This window comes from Acomys russatus, chromosome 31 (genome assembly GCF_903995435.1).
Source record: "Acomys russatus chromosome 31, mAcoRus1.1, whole genome shotgun sequence".
NCBI classification, from domain to species: domain Eukaryota; kingdom Metazoa; phylum Chordata; class Mammalia; order Rodentia; family Muridae; genus Acomys; species Acomys russatus.
This window is the reverse complement of record NC_067167.1, coordinates 18,225,492-18,246,518: the sequence shown is the minus strand read 5'-3', so window position 1 is coordinate 18,246,518 and position 21,027 is coordinate 18,225,492. Positions and strand designations below refer to the sequence as shown.

Sequence of the window (21,027 nt, the reverse complement as noted above, 5' to 3'; positions counted from 1 at the left end):
TTTTGCCATCACTTTTGTTGTTGTAACATGTGAGAGTAAGATCTTAGAATCTTGAAGTCTGCTCTTAGAATATAGACTCTGTTTCAGGGACAGGCATGCCTTTGTGGTGAAAACCCAACCCAAAAATATCACGTTTGGTTATTCATAATCATTTGGAAGTTTGCTTGTCAGAAAAAAAAAAAAAAAAAAAAAAAAGCCAGCATTGACTAACAGCTACTTGGCAATTTACAATTGCTGTAGCAGTTTAGCTATTTTTGTATAGCTGAGGGTCCTTTCCTAAGAGCTAGCTGTGCAACAGGCATTATTTTCGCTGAGAAGTGTGTTCTTCTGAGAAGTTTGTTGGATGAGAGTCTACCTGCCCAGGGCCGGCTGACTTTCAGTTTTAGGCAGCTCCGCTGCTCCCAGACTGCAGCTTCCAGCTTTCCCCGTGGCCTGCTAGCCAAGTCATCACCGCAGCATTTTCTTTTGCTTTCCTATAAACAGTTTACAGTCCTCCTTGCCTTTCTTCAGGCCTGCCATAAAGTTTGAAGCCGGGAAGTCGTTATGAAACTGTCCTTTCTCTTTTCCTCCACCAAGACGGAGCGGTAGGTTTCTTGTATCCCCCCCTGAGCTGTTATGGCAGGAGCGCCCTGGGTGACTCCTTGCAGGCAGCTGTATCCTTGTCTTATTCTGGGGAGGTAGTTTTATCTGCCTGCAGGGTTTTGCAATAGGTTTTGTTGTTCTGGTGCTTAGGCAAGGATGTTTCTTTTTGTTGAGAGTGGCTTGTGACGTGTTCCTTCATCAGGAGCCCCCGAGCCTGGGCTAAGCACAGAATCATTTTGTAACTACAGGCTATGATCTGATTTACCAGAAAGAAGGGCCCGTGTTATAAGTTAGCACCTAAGGGTTTTGAGTGCCTCTGTAAGGATTATCAAGAGAAACAAGTTAACACATTAAGGAAGCTACAGTGAAAACTGTATTTCTTTTGTAAAATTCGCTAGACTCATAGGAGGCTCTGATTCTTAGTCTCAGCTACCAAAATAATTTTTTTTGTGTGTGGGAGATGCCACAGAAATGCGATATATTTAGGCGCCTACGGCTGACTGCTCTTCAGGTGCATGGCTCTCAGTCCTGGTTTGAATTTAGAGATTACAGACTGTGTGATGAGTTTGCAGATGGGGCTTAGCTAGTTTGAGTTTCCAATGAGGAGCCTGACCGAACAGGAAGAGCCTCCAACCTCTGTGATTCGCAGGAAACGCTGGAGATTCTGTTCTCAGAGCTCTGGGACATTCGGGAACAATATAGACATTTTCTTCTTAGAAAGAGGGGATGAAGCATCCTCTTTCTAGGCTCCGAACTAAAGCAGGCTCAGCATTCAACCTTACTCTGCTGTAGTCTCCGGTTATCAGAATTACAAGTCGGAGTTGTGGAAAGTCTCAGAGTCCTTGCTAATATCAACAGCCCAAAGGCGTTTCCCTACCACCTGGGAAGGAAATATCTTTCTAAAAGATGGCACACGGCTTTCCTGTTCACCAGCAGGTCTCAAGCAGCATCTGGCCGCGTCGGGTAATCCAATCTATTTTAACGCAAAGATTTTCCGAGAAGGCAGGAAACCAGCAAGGGGGGAAGGCTCTCAGGCATCTGCTGTTTCGTTTCCAGATCCCTTGTGTTAATTTAATGTTTCTAGGGAACCCAGCTTTTTTTCTCGGAATCTCTTCTCTAGGAACTGGTGAGTGCTGTGATAAGACGAGGGCAGGCAGAGGAGCCTGCAGCCAGAGGCAGCGTGCACCGTCCAGGGTGCAGACTTTCCCCGACACCGTGAGAGTGGCTGCGCACTTCAAAGAGTGTGTGTTTGCCTGTGTGCAATTAGGAAAGGCAGCTGTGAAGCGATCAACATGCCCTCACCCCATCAAAACCAGGGCAACTCGACTCTGTTGAGGAAACAAACCCCAGCCATCCCAAGCGGGAGTGAAACGTGAGCCCTGCACAAAACACTGGCATGGCTTCGGCAGTACCGGGAAACCTGCGTTCCTTCCAGCAGCCTCTGCGGAGCTTCCACTCAGCCAGCAAGCTCAGGTTGCTGAGATGTTTGTACCTGATGAGTTTTGTTTCTGTGCTTGCAGTCAGGTGTTCTGCACTGGTGTGTGCTGGGCCTTAGCAGCAAGAGCGGCAGCGGGCCTGGCCTCTCGGGTCTCCTCTCCCACCAAACCTGGAGCTTCACTTCACGTTCCATTTCTGCGAAAATGTCCTGAAGACAAAAGCCTACCCCTAACATTTACAGTACTGTATGCTATTCCTCTTTAGACTCTTGCAATGCTGATAATCCATGCTGTCCTGAAAATCGCCCTGGGCACCAAGTGCCAAAGTGGAGTGAGTTCACAGTGCCCTTTACTAATAGGAAGTGAACAAGACCTTCAAATAAGACCAGGAGTCTGTCACTGAGTTCAGAATTACATCACAGAATTCTAGAGGTGGGCAAGAGAGGCTTGTTGTTGCATCATTTTTTTTTTTTTCTATGACATTCTAGCAATCTTCTTCGTCTAGTTCTGATTGCTGAGGGATGCACCCAGTTCCAGTTCTGGAAAACTCTAAGGATTGCAGTGTTATTTCTAACACTACCTGGAATTCTCTGAGAAATTGTTCTTCAAACAATGAAAGGCTGAAGTTACTCCTTTCCGCATATTTTAATCAGTGTGTGTGTACTTAAAGCTCATGAGAAAATGAGTGTTCTATCCTTTGTTCACACTGAGGTTTCATTCCTTGCTGTGGATAGTATGAATCTTTGAATATTTGGAAACAATCTTTGGTTTTTACGTAGTGCTCTGAGATGATGTAATGAAATGTTATATTGTAACATTTTAACCTTGTAAATGATTTGACACATAAATATTATTATTGTTAGTAAATTATTGTTATTGTTGTTATTATTACTGTTATTACTATTACTCTATTACTATTATTACTATTGTTATTATTGTTATTATTATTATTATTATTATTATTATTATTATGTGTGTGTGTATGTGTGTGTTGTCAGGAACAATGTTTACCTTCTTTGAGCCTGACTTTCTCATTGGCCTGGTGCTCATGGATTAGGCTAGATGCCTGGCTATGAAGCTCCCAGGATTCCCTGTCTGTCTCCCCGGGACTGAGACCCCAAGCTTGGGCTATTGTACTGACATTTGTGTGGTTCTGAGGGTCCATTTTAGGGCTTCATTGCTTATAAGACAGCAGTTCTCATCCTAGGGGTCATGACCTCTTTGGGAGTTGAAAGACTCTTTTACGGGGGTCACATAGCAGATAATCTGCATATCAGATATTTACACTACTGTTTATAACAATAGCAAAATTACAGTTATGAAATAGCAATGCAATAATTTTACGGTTGGGGGTCACCACAACATGAGGAACTGTATTAAAGGGTCACAGTGTCAGGGAGGTTGAGAAGGCAAGCTCTTTATCCACAGAGCATATCTTGATCTTTATAGTACCCATTCTCCGCCCCCCCACCCCCGTGTAACTGATTTGAGTTGGGATCATTAAATAAAGATAGGTGAGTTCAGCAAATGTTTAAACTGTTTTCTTTATCCTTTGTTTTCTGTCGCTGTGTAACAAGTTCCCATACAAGCTACTGGCTTAAGCAGTTACACACTTATCTCTTTCTGTGAGGTAGAAGTTGGGGTGGAGAGGGCCTCCTGTGCTCTCTCTGCCTGGGGCCTTAGAAAGTCTCAGCAGCAGCAGCCTGGTGTGGAGTGCACGCCTTTAATCCCAGCACTCGAGAGGCAGAGGCAGGAGGATCACTTTGAGTTTGAGGCCATCCTGGTCTACAAAGTGAGTCCAGGACAGCCAAGGAAGGTTACACAGAGAAACCCTGTCTTGAAAAACCAAAAAAGAAAAGAAAGAAAGTCTCAGCAGCAGTAGACCTGGTCTTAGGCAATAATCCAGTTCAGCTCCAGGAGGACGCTGGGGTGGAGGATCCCTGCCCCTGTTAACTGCCGCTGGGTTGTTCTAGGGACAGCAAGAGCACATGGGAGGAGTCAAGTCTCATGCTCCCCTCTCTGGCTTCCTCTTCTGTTTTTAAAGAATTCAAAGATTACACTGAACTCCTTGGGACAGCCAGGCCCTTCCTGATTTCTATAGGCAGCTCACGGTGTAACAGTTACTCGATTTATAGGACTTTTGACAAGACATTTTTGGAAGTTTCTGCACCACACCCTTGCAGCTACAGTTTTCCTACGGCAGCAGCAGCCATGACTCATCATTTAAAGGGGCTCTGAAGCATTTTAAGGATTAATTTATTTTTTAAATTTTTTCCAAGATGAAATTTAAAACCCTGGTAACTTAAGATATTGTCCAGTAATAATTTTTTGTTTGTTTGTTTGTTTGTTTGTTTGTTTGTTTTTTGAGACAGAGTTTCTTTGTATAGTCTTGACTGTCCTGGACTCACTTTGTAGACCAGGCTGGACTCGAACTCACAGTGATCCGCATGCCTCTGCCCCCCGCCCCCCGGCCCCCAAGTGCTGGGATTAAAGGTGTGCACCACCACGCCTGGCTTTTTTTTGAGTTTATGCAATAATAATATTTACCACAATCGTTGTTTCTCTTTTTCCCCCACCCCCTCCCCATGAGACAGAGTCTATGTAGCACAGGATATCTTAGAATTCTAGAGCCTCCCAGGATGGCCAGATGTGTGTCACCGTGCCCAGCCTGGTGTTGTTTAAACTTAGCCTCTGCCTTGCAAAATCTTCTCCAGTCTTTGGTTTTTGATAGGATAATAGACTACTATCAACTGTTCTGTTTATAGTACCAGACACATACATACACAGAACAGCTGTAATAATTGTTTTAAAAAGAGTGTTTTTTTGGCCAGGCGGTGGTGGCACATGCCTTTAATCCCAGCACTTGGGAGGCAGAGGCAGGCCGATCTCTGTGAGTTCAAGGTCAGCCTGTTCTACAAAGTGAGTCCAGAACAGTCAAGGCTACACAGAGAAACCTTGCCTCGAAAAAACAAAACAAAAAACAAAAACAAAAAAACTCAGTGCTTTTCATATAAACTCTGATTTTAGCCTTGGAAAAATTTTAATGTATGCAAATATAATTCCTCTAGCATTCAATTTTCAGTGAGAAATAAGGTCTCCTGACCTCACCGTCATGTGGCTGAACTTGCAGCTTCCTGGTTTTAGGGCGTATATAAATGCTTTCATCATTCGCTCTATAGTTGAGTGGTCATTGTGTCTTATTAGGCTTTCTTTTGTGTCTTAATTTACTGTTTATGAAGTTTGATTACTATTGCTATATAAATTCTATTTTTTTTCTTTCAGAATATGGTGGGGGAGGGTGCATGCGTGTATTTCAGATGGTTCTAGGCAGGCATTCTGTGCAGAGTCAAAAAATAATTAGCCATCTATTCACATGGAAATGAGAAAACTGGGTTTCCCTTGAACTTGTCTTATTTTGAAAGAGAGACCTTGATTCTTTCCTTCTGCTGGAAAGGTTAACTATAAATTGCAATGAAAGTCATAAAAACATAATTTTGGCAGAAACTTACATGCACAGTATGACAGGCTGGAGGCGCTGGACTCCTCTCTTGCCCCAGGTTAGTGTTCTGCTGCGGCTTCACTGGCGATTCTTTCGGAACTAGAGGCAGACTTGCTATTTTATTTTATTTTATTTATTTTTTTTTGTTTTATAGAGTGAAAACCTTTAACAAAAAGAAGTTTTCTGTCTTGTATGCTTTTTAAAAAGTCACTCTCCAGCCCGGGAACCTGTGGCATTCCAGAGTTTATTTTTAAGATACACACTTGAAACCGAGACTATATTTTCTCAAAGAAATAATGTTGTCTATAAAATATTTTGGATTTTCAATAACCCCAAAGTTCAGAGAAGTTAAATCTAAATAAACACAGTCCTTTAATTTGTGTTCAGACCTTGGCGGGACCTGCGATGCACGCTTCTGATCCTGGCTCTTAAGAGCGCTATGGAAGGAGTGTTGTTGAGTTCAAGGCCAGCCTGGGCTACAGCAAGCTTTTAAAGCAACAAACAAAATGGATTTTGATGAATCCAGATCTTTAAAAAAAAAAAAAAAAGGTAATATTTGTGTATACCAGTTGCTACATGGCCTTGAGATGTGGTCTGGAGAAGGCCTCTATAATCAAAACATTAATATTTCTGCACTGACTGATGAATATTCACACACAGTGGCAGAAATACAAACTATAAATAGCCTCCTGTGAGCTCAGATCAGGTTTTGTCACCAGGCGAGTCCAGGCCTGGGGAGTTCATCTCAGGTCAAGTCTTTCTGCCAAATGAGTTATGAAGAAAAGTTCGGCTTCAGAGCATTGGGATTTCAGATCAGCACATTTCTACTAAACTTAGTTTTTCTTTTTTAATAGAAAAAAAAACCCACTAGTATAATAAGCCCTGGCCATAGTATAATATTATTTTATGGTAAAATGTATTTAATACCAAATAATCAGCCTCAAAAATATATATGTACAAGTAACTGAGCATGTTGTATGTATGTATGTGTGTGTGTGTGTGTGTGTGTGTGTGTGTGTGTTTAGGTTTTTGAGACAAAGTTTCTCTGTGTAGCCCTGGCTATCCTGGGACTTGCTTTGTAGATCAGTCTGTCCTCCAACTCAGAGATCCACCTGCCTCTGCCTCCCGAGTGCTATGATTAAAGGTGTGAGCCACAATGCATGGCATGAGATTGTATTTATATATTTAGGGACATATGTACACACACAAACACAAAACAACAACAATTAAAGAAAAGGAAGCTATGAATTGGAAGGAGAGCAAGGTAGAGGGAGACATGGTAAGGTTTGGAGGGAGAAAAAGGAAAGGGGGAATTCCATAACCTTTTATAATCTCAAAAAAGAATAAAACACGTGTTAAGACCCCACGGTGTGGTAAGGATTGTAGGCATTATCCCAGGTGAAGGCGCTTGGAAACACCAGGGATACCCCACTGAGACTGGCATTGTGATAAACTGGATGGAGCCATCCTGGGTCTAAAATTCAGGCCAGGGACTCCAGCCGGGCCGTTGCGTTTCTAATCGAACATCAACAGGAGGAGGGATCCTGAGAAGAGGCCTGGTTTTGCGCACTAGAGAGAGAGAGGCACAGGTGGAGAGGAGAGGGAAGGGTGCAAGTTCCGAACAAGAGCACACGTGGATTGGGGACAGGCCAGACAAGGGTACAGGCCAGAGACACCTGGGGATCCGTCCTGTGAAACAAAGGGTTTATTCTTGTTTCCCTTTAACCTTTATTTCCTCTTGTACAGGATAGTTGGGTTATTTAATAAAGTCTAATTGTTAAAAAACAGAGCCAACACCATGGTTCTCACCCAGGAAGCCATCATCTTTTATGCCAGGGCAGTGGAGATGAGAAACTCCACCAGGCTGGAGCCACAGCACAGGGCCTCCCAGTAGACACCAGGCTGGAGCCACAGCGCAGGGCCTCCCAGTAGGCACCAGGCTGGTGCTCGTTAGAGTGTGGGAGGCCATGGTCTGGGAAATGTTGAGGGGACCAGGGAGAGAGCAGGGCCAGGGGTTTGCCTTTCCTTCTCGCTTTCTCTCCATTCTTCTCTTGTCCCATTCTTCCTTCTATACATAGCTTTGAAAAGTAGCTAAGCCTAGGTGTGGGCACACACGTGTGTGTGTGTGTGTGTGTGTGTGTGTGTGTGTGTCTATGTGTGCATGTCTCTCCCACACATTCGCTTGCTTGTACTTCCCAGGATCGTTGAGAAGATTGAGTGTGTTTTGATGAGCATCAAGTGTGGAGGAGCTGTTTGGTCAACAGCAGTGTCCTTCCTCATTGTCCGTGCTCTCGGCTCTGAGTTCTTTGCTCAGCCTTCTAGTACTGGCTGGGAGTCAGGGATTTGGGCCAGAGGAGGGATGCACCGGAGGAGCAGAGGGCGATAGGTCGGGAAGGAGAGAAGGTCCTCAGATGGTGAGAACAACAGCTGTCCCGGGGTGATGGGAAGTGATGAGCAAAGGCTTGAAGGCTCCAGAGTGTAGGCTGCTGTATCTTGCCTATTCCCAGGCTCTGGCCTTCTGCCTTTCATAAACCATATTACTAAGAAGTTTCTGGAAAAAAAAGAATAATCGTCAATCTCTTCTGCAGTTGAATAAAATTACATATCTTTGGGACTTACCTGAAATGGCAGTAACCATGAAGGCTGCTGTAGGGTCTGGCAAGAGTAAGTCTACCAGAAACCACTAGAAATTGCACAGTGATTTCCAAGCTTTGTCATGTGTCCTGTTGGTGGCATTCTGGATATTCATATTAACTCTGTGAATTCTTTAATAATATTATGTGCTTAGTATGTGCTAACCACTGTTCTGGAGATATAATGGTTAATGGCCCAGACAGGATCCTGTTGTCATGGGAACAGTGGAGAGTAGTTTGTTTGAAAATAACAAGATCAGGATGGATGGGTGGGTGAGTGTGGCAATGAGGCTGGCTCTACCTAAGGATGTGCAGGAGTTAGCCATGTAAGGCCAGCAAGGCCAAAAGATGGGAAAGCCGAGTTTCTGGAACTTCATGAGTAGGCAGGAGAGGGCTGGACCAGGACTACAGGTTTTATTCCGGGAACATGAAGCCCCTAAGGCCTTTCATCTGGGGAGAAAGGCAATTTGCGAGAATCTATTTTGCCTTTCCAGTAGATTCCTGCCGTGTTAAAAACTGGCAGGGTGCAAAGACTAGTCCAAGTGTCACATTTGCTTTTAACTCAAATGCAAATAATTTGAAGTCACTGTTCCTCTTTTTATTTTTTAGGTTTTCATTTCAAATACTGTTTGCTGTCATTGTTAGTATATCTTACTGGTAAAAGGATGTGTGAACAGTGATCGGTTTTCCCATTCTGTGTTTTGTTTGTTTGGTATTTCTACTTTTCACTACAGATTTTGTCTATCTGCCTTGCAGTACTTACATCTTTCTTGCCAGCATTTGTGGGCTTTCTCTCCCCCCAACCCCCCGGGACAGGGTTTCTCTGTGTAGCCTTGGCTGTTCTGGACTCATTTTGTAGACGAGGCTGGCCTTGAACTCACAGACATCCACTTACCTCTGCCTCCCTGAGTGCTGGGATTACAGGCGTGCGACACCAGGCCCAGATGGGCTTTCACTCTTAAGTCTTTACTTTGCCCTTACTTGCTTTGGAATTACGATACTTTTTTTTTTTTTTTTTTTTAATGAACATGATGTCTAAGGGCATTCTTTCTTGGCTACACTGCTTTTCTTTATAAAACTTAATTCAATATAACATAGACTGCCCCTGTACCTTTGAGGTACTCGGTTTTTGTTGCATGTGTGCACAAACCTGCTGGAGCAAAGCCTGCTGGGCAGTTGTGGTGAACTTGACAAGCACTGTAGTTTTCTAAGCAGTGTCTTGTCTAGGGAGGCTACTTTAGACTTTAGAGTGAACACACGCCTTAGAGCCACAGTAAAGCAGGGGACACGCTGTGGAAGGAGGTCTGGAGTGTAAATGTCCGAACCCAAGGCCAAGGCCCTCTGCTGATGAATTCCTCAGGGAGACAGAAGCACAGTTAGCAACGTGGACAACCGAATCAGGGCTCAGTCTCATGAGCAGAAATGATCTGAAACTTGGTCCTAATGGAGCAAGGCCGAGGACGGCCTTTCACTGTCAGCGGAGGGCGGGGTCATGTGAGTCTCTGCAGAACGTAGCTTTGCTGTGTTTATTTGCTTTTAAGTAGTCCTAGGTTCTGCAAACTTAGAAGTAAATACAATCTGAATGAGTTTTGGCACACAGAAAGGATAACCTCAATGGCAATGGACTTGCTTTTGCCTAATAGAATACCAAGCGGGTTTATCTACAATCTCCTTAAGGAAAAGATTTATTATATTTTAAATTTTGTGTATGTGTGTGTCTGTATATTGAGCACATACACAGACACACACGCACACACACATGCACACACACATAAACACATGCATACATACACATGTACACACACATGCGTACACACACACACACACACACACACACACACACACACACACACACACACGAAACCAGACGACTCAGATCCCTCAGAGCTGGAGTTTCAGTCTGCTGTGAGCCATCTGATGTGTGCGCTGGGAACTGAACTCACGGTCTCTGGCAGAGCGGTAGGCAGTCTAACCCGCTGAGCCATCCATCTCTCCAGCTTTCCTAGCCTTTCCTTTTTTACTAATTATACATATTTGGTTCATCGCCACCTTGCTGTCATTGATGAGTTATATAAAATTTGACATGTAATCACTGTGTATTTGGACACAGATTATATTTTTAACTTTAGAAAATTAAATTTTGACATTCATATTCAAGTCTTTAGATGCAAATGTGCATGTCACTACCCAAATTATATGATTATTTGTTACCATGTAGTTTTGGAATGGGAATGCCACAGGGAACAGCATAATAAAGGGAATTACAGTATGATAGCGAGGTTTAAATTTCTACCACCAGGAAACTGTACTTCCATTTCAGAGTCTCTCCGAGGGCACCGGTCTGTGTTGCTCAGTGCACACAGTCCTAGCAGCCGAGCCAGTGCCTGGTGTGTAGTAGTTATTCAATAAATTTATTCTGCATGGAGGAGGGCAGAACTCTCCCAGGTAGGAGGCAGTCTTTGTGTACAGGAAGAGAAGGAGCATCAAAAGGAGAAAGAGAGGGGGCTGGGGAGATGGCTCAGAGGTTAAGAGCACTGCCTGCTCTTCCAAAGGTCCTGAGTTCAATTCCCAGCAACCACAATGAGATCTGGTGCCCTCTTCTGACAGGCAGGCACACATGCGAGCAGAATATGTATAAATAATAAATAAATAAAAAAAATTTTTTTTAAAAAGGAGAAATAGGTCTAGTGGGGATGATGGGTGAGGGTACAGGCTGGGGAGCACACAGCCTCTATGCCTTTTTTTTTTTTTTTTCTTCTTTCCCTTCCTAACCCTCTCCCTCTCTCCCTCTCTTCCTTCTTCCTTCTGCGGGCCCCCCTGTAGGTGAGAAGACTTGAACACCCTCTTGAGGCACAGAAACATTTCTGTGTGAATGGAAAAATAAGTTAACTTCTGTACCGTTCAGTGTATTTTCTGAGCTCATTACCGCTGTCATCTGAGGAATGGTGACCGTCTTAGAGCCGCCTCTTAAACCATCCCATCCATCTTGTTGGAAAATTGACTAAAATCCATCGTGCGCACCCCCATTTTTACTAAAAACTATTTGCTGAAAGTACTGGGAGCGTCATCTGATGTTTCCCTGTGATCTCAGGATCTTGTTGGAAGTACCATGCTCCGATACTGGTGCACACACTCTCAGCACACTCATGACGGAGTTTTCCCTTATGCTGAAGCAGTGATTTGTGTTTTCAAACTCCTCCTGCCTGGTTCTTATTGCCTGCCATCCCCGCCCCTCCTTGTCTGGCCGGCTGTTGCTATTCATTTTCTGTGCCGCCTTCATGGCTTCCTAAAGAGTTTTCAGACTCCCCAGATACAGTTTCTCTAATCCTATGGGGAAAAGTAGATGACCTACTACTTTATCAGACTTTCTTAATAAAGAATAATACAAAAGGAAATTAAAATCAAGAATACACCGGAGCCTTTGTGTGAGGGCTTTGTGGTTCCCATGAGCCTCCTCTTCCAGCCCGCCCACAGTTCTTCACAGTGGTTTTCTGGAAAGTTGGGCTCCTCAGATCTAGGCTTCTGGATAAGTGTGATCAACGACTCATAATTTTCCTGTTCTAGATCTTGAAAGTAGTTAGGTACACTGATTAACATGTGGTCATCTTAACCTGATTCTCAAAGAGCGGGGGCAATGTTGGGGCGTTGTTTGTCCAGCTGCCCCAGTAAAACAGTGGCGAGGAGGAGGAGAAAGCAAAGGGGAAATGCCAGGGAACAGCAGTATCTGGAAGGAGGGTTAAAAGATTCTTCTGGATTTTGGGTAGAAAAAAAAAATGGGCTGAAGGATCATGGAGGAAGCAAGGTGGTGATTGTAGAGTCCATGGAAGCTGTCTATGGGGCAGAGATGGCCCAGACGAGGGCGGAAGTGGTGTGGGTAGGAAGTGGCTGGACTTAGTATTGGAGGCAGAGTCACAGGGCCACATGTTAGAGCTGAGACTTTATGGCCCAGGAATGAGCTCAGGTATGCGTGTTCATACCCCACACCTGCTTTTGCTCAGGAAGGGAGCCTATCCATCCGCTCTCGGGGCTGCTGCTACCGTGGTGGAGTCACTTCAATAGGTACCTTGCTGTTGCTAGAATGAAAACTAGTCTCTACCCCATGGGCAAGAAATCGGAATGTTTTGAGATTAAAATCTCCATGTGCTTTAGCAGTGAGTGTGTGAACTCCCTCATTATTTTGTTTGTCAAACAAAGATAAATCTGGAGATTGCTTTAGACACTCAGCAGCTTTATGGAAAAAAAAAAAAACTGGCACATATCTCCAAGTGAATAACTAAATATTTCTCATAGGACACTAAGAAATATAAATCAACTTGTGTCTTTTACTTACACCATTAGCGGTTCTTTATAGGTCACGGCAGCTTTGAATAAAAAACAAAAAACAAAACAAAACAAAAAAACCCCAAGATTGTCTGTGTAGTTCAGAGCTGGAAATGCAGTCGGAGGTTTCGCTGTTGGCATTGCACAACTGTCCGATTTGTTGTGAGCCTGACTGGCGTGGGCGTTTTGTCATTCATTTTAGATTTCCTAGAGCTTGATCTGTTACCACTTAGATTGACTCACATGCAAAGGCTTCATTAAGATCTCACGACGTGCCAACTTAACCTCAAGCCAACGGTGCCACCGAAAGCCTGGGCCACTTTCTTGTAGGAAAGGGAAGTGTGTGTGTGTGTGTGTGTGTGTGTGTGTGTGTGTGTGTGTGGCGGGGGTCTTGGGATCTTGGGATTGGATCAGTCATCCAAATTCAAGCCCGTTTTCACCATCGTTTGGGGGCTGCCGTTTTGCTGCGCTTCTGCTCTTCTGAGCTATCCTCACAGATTTCCAGGAACTCAAGGGCTAGGAAATACCTTACTGAGAACTCGAGGCATTTAATTTTCTGTGGGTGTAGAGTGTTTTATGACTCTTTAAGTTTTGAGGACCAGCAAAATAGAGAAGGGTATTGTGTTACACAGCGTGCTAGTCACAAATGTTTGCTTTTATTGCACATGATGTAACCAGAGTGGAAAAAAACCACAGCAGTAATAATCGTTGATATAATCTTGGCTTAGAGGTAGGGGGCACATGGGGAGCGGGGAGAGCAGCGAAAGAGAAAAGTATCTGCTACCAATTACAGCAAAGTTCCTATACTTAAAAAGTCATATACATGAATAATAAAGAGATGTTCTGCCAACTTAATTGAAAGGGAAAAAACTTCTTTTTCCTTAGGTACTTCATGAGGGAGAATTCTTCTTGTATGCTTTGCCTGAAAAGTGAATTATTTTGCTTTGTGAACCTCTTCTGTCCTGTCCTCACAGAATACCGTTTGGCTATCTTGAGGCTGTCACGTACCCAGCTTGGTCGCGCATTGCCAGCTGAGAGCTTTTCTGTCTTCTTCCTTTTTCATTGTCCTAGGGCTCTCCTTACTCCCACCCCCTTTCCCGCAGCTGAGGAAGGAACCCACTAGCCGAGGTTTTCTCCTTAGGAAGCTGTGACTCCTTCCAGGTGTCCCGCCTTGGTCAGATCCCAGCTAGACAGGCCGCAGGAAGACACACAACTAAATCCAACCCGGGTTGGATTGGATGCCGGCAAGAGGAAAGCGGAAAAATGACAAAGGCTGCTCACGGACTTCCAGGAATAGACAAAACAAGCTGCGATTGGGAGCCGAGCACCCTCTTAGCTCCTCCTGTTGCCGCAGGAGTGTGGCAAACAGGGCATGGTTTGGCTTGTCGGGGTCAGCCTGCTAATTGTAGGTATAGTGGACAAATAAACTCCCTCCCAGAGAAGGGGCGATGGCCAGTCATTTGTCATGCTGGGCCCCGGCATGGGCAGCGCACCCAGGTACGGTAGAATTTTCAGTCAAGTGAAAGGAAGAAAATGAGAGAGAAGAGGTGCAGAAATGCGAGCCAAAGGAGTGAGAGTCAGGGGAAAACCCTTGCCCTGTTGTCGAGGCTAGACCAGTGTCCTGCAAAGGCTCATTTGCTGTGGCTTGGCCAGCAGCCTGCAGTTCTAGCAGGGAGTTCCAGTGGGGGGAATAAAATGTTCAAGAGGGGCAGCCTAGTGGTAGAAGTTGGAGCTGGGGTGGGGTAGAGGATGCCCCATGGAATAGGGTACTGAGTCCTCAGCCCCTTTCTATTTCTTTCTTTGTTTCTTGGCTTCTGGGAGGTGAGTGGCCCCCTTTGCCACACTTCCTTTCCATGATGTGCTTCCTTGACACAGGGTCAAAGTGACAGGGCCAGTTGATCCTGCCCTGGACCCTCCCAAACAGCGAGCCACATTCAGCCTTCCCACTCATAATTTTATGGCCTCGTGTGTTTGTCACAGCAGCGGGAAGCTCCTAGCACAACTAGTAATTTTAGTGTTTAATTAGTTGTGATTTTCCTCTAGTGGTCATTCTATTCTTTTTTTCAACCTCTGACTTTTCCGTTATTCTTTTTGAGCCTAACATGTAGTAAAGATAGCGTTGATTAAAAAACAAACGTAGCTCGGCCAACAGGTCTGCACACAAATAGCTGTAACCCAGTGGTTCTCAGCCTTCCGAAGGCTGCGACCCTTTAAGGCAGTTCCTCATGTTGTGGTGACGCCCAGCCATAAAGTTATTTTCGTTGCTGCTTCATAACTGTAACTGTGCTGCTGTTATGAATCATAATGTAAATATCTGTGTTTTCTGATGGTTTTAGGCGACACCTGTGAAAACCCCCAAAAAGGTCATGACCCGCAGGTTGAGAACCACTGTCCTGCACTTCGTAAGAGCAGCTATTGGCATATACGAAGCAGAAGTATCATGGGACTTCTGAGAAAAGTGGCCTTATCAATTTGTGGAGCCTAAGAATTTAGATAGGGTTGTTTTCATTCATTCATTCATTCATTCATTCATTCATTCACCCATCATGTGCCAGGCATTCTGTTGGGAACTGAAAATAAAATGGGGTAACAAAGCAGACATAACCACCATCTCCGGGGGCCTTATATGCTAACAAAGACAGAAAATGAGTTTAAAAAAAAAAAAAAAAAAAAAAAAAAAGCAAAGTGCTACAGGCTGGGAAGGAAACAGTAGCTGTCAGTAAACAGGGGTGAACGGGGTGGGGAGGAGTGGAGGGGGTGGAGGGGGTGGAGGGGAGCACCTTCCCATGGGCTGCCTTGGGAAAGACTCCCTGAGTACAAAGAGTGCAGGAATTATCTGAAGGATGAAAGGAAGGCAGTCTGAGGAGAAGAAAGGGAAAAGTGTTCTGCTCAGTGGGAACAGCACGTGTCAAAGCTCTGAGTGGCAGTGCTTGCTACCTGGCATTGTAAGAAGTCAGGACGGTGAGTGGGTATGGTAGGGGTTTTCAAGATGAGTCCGAAAGACGGCCTAGAATTTTCAACACACTGGTTTTTTGTTTTTGTTTTTTTGTTTGTTTGTTTTTGTTTTTCGTTTTTGTTTTACCTCAGTTTAAATGAGTGTCATTGAAAGGGACTGTAGTGCTGAGTTTTTATTTTCAAAAGTTCAATCTGCTTGATCTCTGTGGAATACATATAGAAGTATGGAAATTGCGATAAATATAAGCCTTCTATATATTAAGGAAAACGGAGAAAGAGGTATTATGGGGTTATAAGGTATTATGAACAAAGTGATGTTTTATCTGATCTTTTAGGAAATTATTGGAATTTTGACAAACAGATTTGGCGAAAACAGAGTTCTAGAGAGAGGGGCAAGTCAACCAAGCATGAGGCTGAGCGAGGGGCAAGGTGACCAAGTGTGGGGCTGAGAGAGGCAAGGTTGGAAGTGGTCCAACATGAAACAACTGTGGGGACAGTGAATGTCATCAAGGAAAAAACAAACAAACAAACAAACAAACAAACAAACAAACAAACAAACGTATGTTTCTGCTCAGCTACAGGTGTTCTTAAAGGCCAGACCACACTTCCTGGGAAGGCTAGGAAGACGACCTAGAAGAAGTGACATTTGAGTGACAGTAAAAAGTGATCAAGGGAAAGGCTGTTCAAGCAGACAGGCCTGATAGGCCTGCAGACACAGGCCTGTGGGATAGGCTTGAGTGACTGGGAGAGAAGGCCACAGAGATCTGGGTCCAACACCCAAGTCAAGAGCAAGGGACAGGGGCGAGGCTGCAGCAGCACCTCAGACCTGTCTCTTGTCCACCTCCTTTTGCCAGTCTGAATCTTGATGGAAGAGTTGGGGCATCAGCGCTTTAAAATGTCTCCAGGCGACTCTAATGTGGCTTTGGGTTTATTCTGCTTATGCTAAGAAGGTTTTTCAGAGTAGAGCGGGAGACTCAGAGTTGTGTGAAGGGTATCCAGAGAAACAGAAGGATCTCTTTCTGGATGCAGGGCCCAAGGGCAGGTTGAGAGACGGTGGTGCTTTGAGAGTGAACGGCTGTGAAGGGGCCTGTGAGTAGTGGATGTTTCCGGGAAGCAGGGAGTGAGGCTCCGAGGGTCAGTAAAGACGAGTTTCTGCTGTGGCGACCTGCACAGTGGAGCAGATGGAGGGGTCACCTCCTGAGGTAGTGACAACTACAGGGAGGGAGGCCCAAGGGCACGGTGATGCGAAGGGGACCCAGTGCCCTACCTTTCTGTGGTTCCCAAGAAGCAGCTCTAAGTCCCTTGTCCTGGGAGAGCGCTGCTGGGATGCATCACCTCTCAGGTCGTCTTCCCAGCAGAGCTCACTGCGCCCAAGGGCATAACAAGTGACATTCTGTGACAAAGGGGAACAAAGAGAAAAATTCTCCATGATTTTCCTCATCTTAGTTCTCTGTTTCTCAGTATCCTTCTGAGTCCCAATGGATTTCTTGCTGATTTTTAGAAAAATTCTGCCCAGGCTTTAATCCAAAGGAGCAAACGAATACTGCAAATTCAGAAAATTGCAGTATCTCTGAGGAGGAGCTTTTGTTCTTTTGCCATTTTCTGTGCTTTGCTTCCTCTCAACCAGAGGGGACACTAGCAGGCCAGGGACAGCTGAAACAGAGCTCCAGCCTGGAGGACGTTCAAAAGGCTCATTCCTTGGGAACATTTTTAAGCTGGAGAAAGGACTCATTGCCTTTTAAGCGACAGTGGCCTCTTGAGCATCTTGATCTGGGGTGAATAAAGGTTCCTGGCGGTTGGTGAGTGCTTGGCTACTGCCACTGCTCTATCTGAATACTTTACCCAGAGTTCATTGCTTTCATTTCTGGGATGGCTCGGTGGCTGGTATTGAATCCAGGGAGCTCGCTCATTGCCTCTCTTGGAGGTGCTTGCCTGGCTCCCTTGAGTCAGTTGGTAATGACCTGAGAGGCAACTGAGAGCTCCAAGGGGGGAGGTCCGTCAGGAAGGCTGTGAGGTCAGTGAAGACCCAAGGGCCACTGAGCTGGCCTCTGAGGGACTCAGACCTTTGTCTAGTGGTAGGTGTTAGTATTTTAGGGTTTATCAATTTGGAACTGTTCACATAGGTGTGCACAGATGTGACAGGGCTTCTCTCTGCTGTTGACAGCCCCTCAGTTTCCGTTGTGCTGCTTCATTTCCTATAAACATTTTTATTTATTTTTATTTTTTAAATATTTTATTTAAATTTTAATTTATCTGTGTTGGTGCCAGATCTTGGAGTTACAGACAGTTGTGAGCTGCCATGTGGGTGCTGGGAATTGAACCCGGGTCCTTTGGAAGAGCAGGCAGTGCTCTTAACCACTGAGCCATCTCTCCAGCCCTATAAACATTTTTATTAAAAATACATATCCTAGCCAGGCGTGGTGGCGCACGCCTTTAATCCCAGCACTTGGGAGGCAGAGGCAGATGGATCGCTGTGAGTTCAAGGCCAGCCTAGTCTACAAAGCGAGTCCAGGACAGTCAAGGATACACAGAGAAACCCTGTCTTGAAAAACAAACAAACAAACAAACAAACAACAACAACAACAACAAAAACCTTTATCTCCTAATATTTTTATGTCAGATCAAAGTGTCCTTATGGAATCTAATTTTCTGTGTGAGTCATGAAGAAGACTAAACACTCTATAAAAATGAAAGCCAGCCACTTAATCTTTGATTATTTGAGAAGTAGTCCCTATGGAGTAATTTTTAAAGTTTCTCGATTCAGACATTTTTTAGAATTCAGAAATTAAAATGTCCATTTAGTTCTACCTCAACTTACTAGGGAAAAATAGAATTTTTAGACAATTCTTGTGTGGTTGTTTTTTTTTTTTTTTTTTTTTTTTTTTTTGCTTTTGCTTTGTTTTTTTTTTTGTTGTTGTTGTTTTGTTTTGTCTGAGACAGAGTCTCACTGTGTAGCTGGCCTGGAACTCACTCTGTAGACCAGATTGGTCTTAAACTCACAGAGGTCCGCCTGCCTCTGCCTCCTGAGCGCTGGGATCAAAGGCGTGTGTCAGCACGGCAGGTCCAAGGCTGGATGTTTTTTGAAATTACTAATGGTTGATTAACAATGAAGACATTGTTTTAGCACAAATATCCCATGGCTCAGAAAGTAAAAGAGCTGCATCTGTTATTTAGAGAGCTCATGAGAGAATTGCTGGTTTTGTTTTCCGGTAATAGAAATTTTAGTAAATAGTGACCTCACAGTGGGTTTGCACTGCACTTTACAGCTTACATTTTTCCTGCAGGTGCATGATTCCTTTAGACCTCTGTGTAGTGGTGCACACCTGTAACCCCAGCACTCAGGGTGGCAGAGGCAGGCATATCGCTGAGTTCAAGGCCAGCTTAGTCTACAAAGTGAGTCCAGGACAGCCAAGGTTACCACACAGAAACCCTGTCTTTTAAAAACAACAACAACAACAACAAAAACAAAACAAACCAAAATTTTTAGCCTTCTGTGAAGTAGGCAGAGTTAATGTTGTTAATCTATTTTACAGATCACAAAAGGGATCCAAGATGTCTATCTGAGGTCACCTAATTCATGAAGCATCACTTTCCTCGGATAAACACCCGGTTTGCTTGGTGCTTCACAGGGATGTCTGCTTTGTAGCTGAGCAAGGGCAGACGGGGTAAACAGGCTCCAGGCTGTGCTGCCTAGATTTCAGCAGGGAGTCCCAAAACTAAAAGCACAGCCTCAGTCCCACTTGTGACTGGGAACCAGAGGGAGGTTGGCCAGCTTCTGTCTGTGACCGAGTACCTGAGACAGTCGTGAGGAGGGCAGGGTTGTTTGCCCAGGCTTTCAGAGATGTCAGCACTGGCATGGCTTGCTGCTCTGTCCTCCTGGTGGCATGCTACCTCATGGTGAGAACGGATGGCAGAAGAAGCCTGTGCACCTCATACTTGTGACGGGGGGGGGGGGGGGGGGGGGGGGATGGCGGGGGGGGGGAGGAGAGGGAAAGGGAGACACAGGAGAGAGAGAGGCTAGGGGCCTGACTCGCCCCACCCAACCTTCCTCTCACTAAACTCCACCTCATAATATCCCTGCCACCTCTTAGCAGTACCAGGAACGAGCTGGGGACACTCCAGACTGAACACTGTCAATTCTTTTTTTCAGTAACATTTGTTTATGTTCTTGTCTTCTGTTAACATTCTTTGAAATGTCATTAGTTCGAAAAACGTGATTATGAAGAAGAAAATGCTTCTCATTGACTGTTTATCAACCTTTCCCTCCTTGCTCCCCCCCCCCCATCTCCCCCCCCCCCCGTCATGCTTGATTTTTGGCAATAAACCTGGTTTAGGTTGGGAACCCCAGCAACAATCCTTGGAGACATAGTAAGAACCACTAACGGGACTTTAAATTTTTTTTTAAACTAATTTATTCAGATTATATTTAAATTGTTATTCCTTTACTCGTATCTTCCTGTTCCCCCTCCTTCCCTCTTTCATCCTATTCCCCTCCCCTAGGTCTGTGACAGAAGGGGACCTTGTCCCCCACTATAAGATCACAGCCTATCAGGTCTCTTCCTGGTAGCCTGCTTACTCTTCCTCTGAGTGTCACCAGGTGTCCCCACCAAGGGGAAGTGGTCTAATAGGGGGCACCAGAGTTCATGTCCGAGTCAGTCCCTGCTCTCCACACAGTTGGGGAGAATGTGCTGTCCATTGGCTAGATCTGGATAGGGGGTCTAGGTTTACTGCATGCATTGTCCTAGGTACAGTAGTTTGAGCTGACGCCCCCCCCCCCCCCCCCGGGTCCAGATCCACCAGCCTAAATGGTCTTCTTGTATGTTTCTAGGATCCTCTGGATCCTTCTATTTCCCCATTCTTCCTTACCTCTCTCACCTAGAGTCCCAGTAGGAAGTCCCAGTATCTATCCCAGTCTCTGGCTATGTGAAGACTTGGACACTAGCCCAACAGAGATGTCCCCTGAAAGTCTTAACAGAGATGTTTGAAAGCAATTGAAATTAAGGTGGCTGAAAGATGCTTGCTGCTTTCTGATGAGCATTTGTATAGGTTTTTAGTTTATTTTGAAGGGAAATGTTACACTAGAAACTCGGTATTTGAAAGATGGCTGGTAAATTTGTAAAACCCAATATATCTCCACTTGCCTTGCCATCTTCCACCCACATTACCGGATCTCTGGTTTGTTCTGAGCCTTCCTCAAATGCATCTCACAGTTTCATGGTGCTGGGCTGGGTCTTCTAGTCTCCATGCCAACACCCCAGCCTAGTTATGATGTCTTTTTGTTCATATCATGTGCAACCTTGTAATTATGGGGACTCGGTAAACTATTTGGTGTATAGATAACTGCTATTCTGATTAAAACGCAAGCTGCAACGCTCTCAGTCCATCACCTGCAACAGTGTGCTGTTCTGGCGTTTTCTATTCTTCTGTTGTTCGATGTGGCTCTTTCTCTGGCTGCTGTTCGGTTGTCTCTGTATTGACTGGAAAAGCTCCTAACACTTCTCTTTAGTTCTTATTTTCCCACTAGCTAGGGGTGACGCTTGTTCTGATGGGGGGGGGCAGTCTCATCCTTTCCTACTTAACCCCCCCCCCCCCGCCAGCCTCC

At 44.9% G+C, this 21,027-nt stretch overlaps 1 protein-coding gene and 1 long non-coding RNA gene across 5 annotated transcripts in view; both read left to right on the top strand.

Annotated features, from left to right (window-relative positions):
• The window catches only part of Cradd (CASP2 and RIPK1 domain containing adaptor with death domain), a 148,426-nt gene that overhangs the window by 54,202 nt on the left and 73,197 nt on the right, over nt 1–21,027 (top strand). The window lies entirely within an intron of this gene.
• LOC127212701 (uncharacterized) lies at nt 1,419–2,879 on the top strand. The gene is made up of 2 exons (XR_007833598.1): nt 1,419–1,545; nt 1,703–2,879. It is a non-coding gene; the product is annotated as an uncharacterized LOC127212701 (long non-coding RNA).